This window comes from Cricetulus griseus, chromosome 3 (assembly GCF_003668045.3).
Source record: "Cricetulus griseus strain 17A/GY chromosome 3, alternate assembly CriGri-PICRH-1.0, whole genome shotgun sequence".
Taxonomy (NCBI): Eukaryota; Metazoa; Chordata; class Mammalia; order Rodentia; family Cricetidae; genus Cricetulus; species Cricetulus griseus.
In genome coordinates this window covers 256,400,401-256,402,370 of record NC_048596.1, presented here as the reverse complement: position 1 = coordinate 256,402,370, position 1,970 = coordinate 256,400,401, and the positions used below count along the sequence as shown (strand labels likewise).

At 41.7% G+C, this 1,970-nt stretch overlaps 1 pseudogene; it reads right to left on the bottom strand.

Moving 5' to 3' along the window:
• Nucleotides 1-294: 294 nt before the first annotated feature.
• LOC100764621 lies at nt 295-1,562 on the bottom strand (annotated as a pseudogene).
• Between the last annotated feature and the right edge of the window lie 408 nt (nt 1,563-1,970).

Sequence of the window (1,970 nt, the reverse complement as noted above, 5' to 3'; positions counted from 1 at the left end):
CACTAAGGAATGTTGTTGGGACACAAACAGGGACCTTCACTATCCAACCTTCCAGTTCATTTGTCAATAAACAAGTGAGGAGAATATCAGTTTTCTCTCACAAGCAATAAAATCATAAAAACAGCTGAGGTATGAAGTTTAGGATAAGCTAGTATAATTTCCTGCTTTTAATGTATAGATATTTTAGACCTGACAGTCTTCCACATACAGTCAGATAGGTTTATAGAAGATTTCACATAATAGCAAATACAGAAGCTGTTCGTGCATTTTATGATTCAGTTAATCTTCAAATGTTTAGACTTCTGAGCTGCTAATGACACCAAATTCAATGCTTTGTTGGTTGAGTTTGTCAGTCAACTTTGTTCTGGAGAAAGCGGCTCCAGGTGTAAAGACACCACCCCCTTTAGGGAGATCAGAGGTATCATTCAGAAGAGTCATGGCAGCCTGAACCATGGCTATTGGAGTAGTCATGTAGCCAGCCTCTGGTCCTTTCACTTGGGTACAGATTCTGATATTTGGTTTGTTCTTCTCAGTACAAAAACCATGGCTGTATCCTTGACCAAAGAATGTCATTGTAAATGATGAGCCATCCATCTGTTTTTGTGTTGGACCTTGTTTTGAAAAATAACCAAAGGAAAAGAGCCATGGGAATTTTATGAGAAGGTGTCTTCCAATGCTAAACTTCACAAAGAATAAAAAGAAAAGTCCTGCAAACATCAGCTTAATAACAGAGGTGATGCCTCCCACCATTACTTGAGCAGCATACTGAACTGGGGACTCCTGTAAATTTTCATGTTCAGTAACCATGAGTCCTACTCACAACAGACATATCAGATCCCAAAAAAGGAATGGAATATGAGTTCAGCTCTCTACAATAGGTAACTGGCCACCTTCTTTTCAACTTTGAACCAACAATTAGGACAGCTTTCAGACATAATGTACTCCGTAGTTTTCTTAAAGTACCCTTATCTCCAAAACCGTAAATCACTGACTTCCAGGTACCATCATGAATACACAACCCCTCAGGTCCTGAGTGGATTGTTAGGAAGCTTTCCACAGCAGTCAAAGTACCGTTCATTTGCTTTCTGGTGTATAACACTCCTAGATCTGCTGGGATGGAGTCAAAGCCACTGCTTCCAGTGATATAAACCCCTTTCTCTGCAGCTTTCTCATGATACTTCGCATGTATTAGTTCCAGAAACTGAGGTTCCCCACAGATGTCAATACAAATTGTTCCATTTTCAATACATGCTTTTACTACAGATTCTCCATAAAATCGATAAGGTCTTACGAAGTTGAGGACAAGCACTGCCTTTTTAGCCGTTTCATCAAGCGAGGCTGGATTGCTGACATCACATATTATTCCAACTTCAGATGACAGTGATGGTCTTCCCAGCTTCAGGGCCGCCTTCTCTAGCACTCACTGCAGCTTCTCCTTGGAACGGCCCCCCACGGCCCACGGCAGGTGGGAGCCCTGCTCAGTGGCCACCTGCTCCCGGGCCACCTCCTCCGTCACTGGTGAAGCCAGAGGCGCTGAACACCACCAGATGGAAAGGCGCCATGACGAGCCCACAGCAAGCCGCAGCCAGTCCACCCTTCTTCATCTCTTTTGATGAATTTTAGTTTGAAGTCTAATTTGGTAGATATTAGGATTGCTACACCAGCTTGTTTCTTGGGTCCATTTGATTGGAAATATTTCCCCAACCCTTTACTCTGATGTACCATCTGTCTTTGAAGTTGAGATGTGTTTCTTGTATGCATCAGAAGGATAGATTCTGTCTTTGTATCTATTCTGTTAGCCTGTGTCTTTTCATAGGCAAGTTAAGACCATTGACATTGAGGGATATTAATGACCATTGATTGTTGATTCTTGTTTGTTTTGGATTTGTTGTTGGTGGTGTTATTGTATGTGGATTTCCCCCCTTTTTTTTGGTGTTTGGTAAAGTGGGATTATCTATTGTCTATAGTTT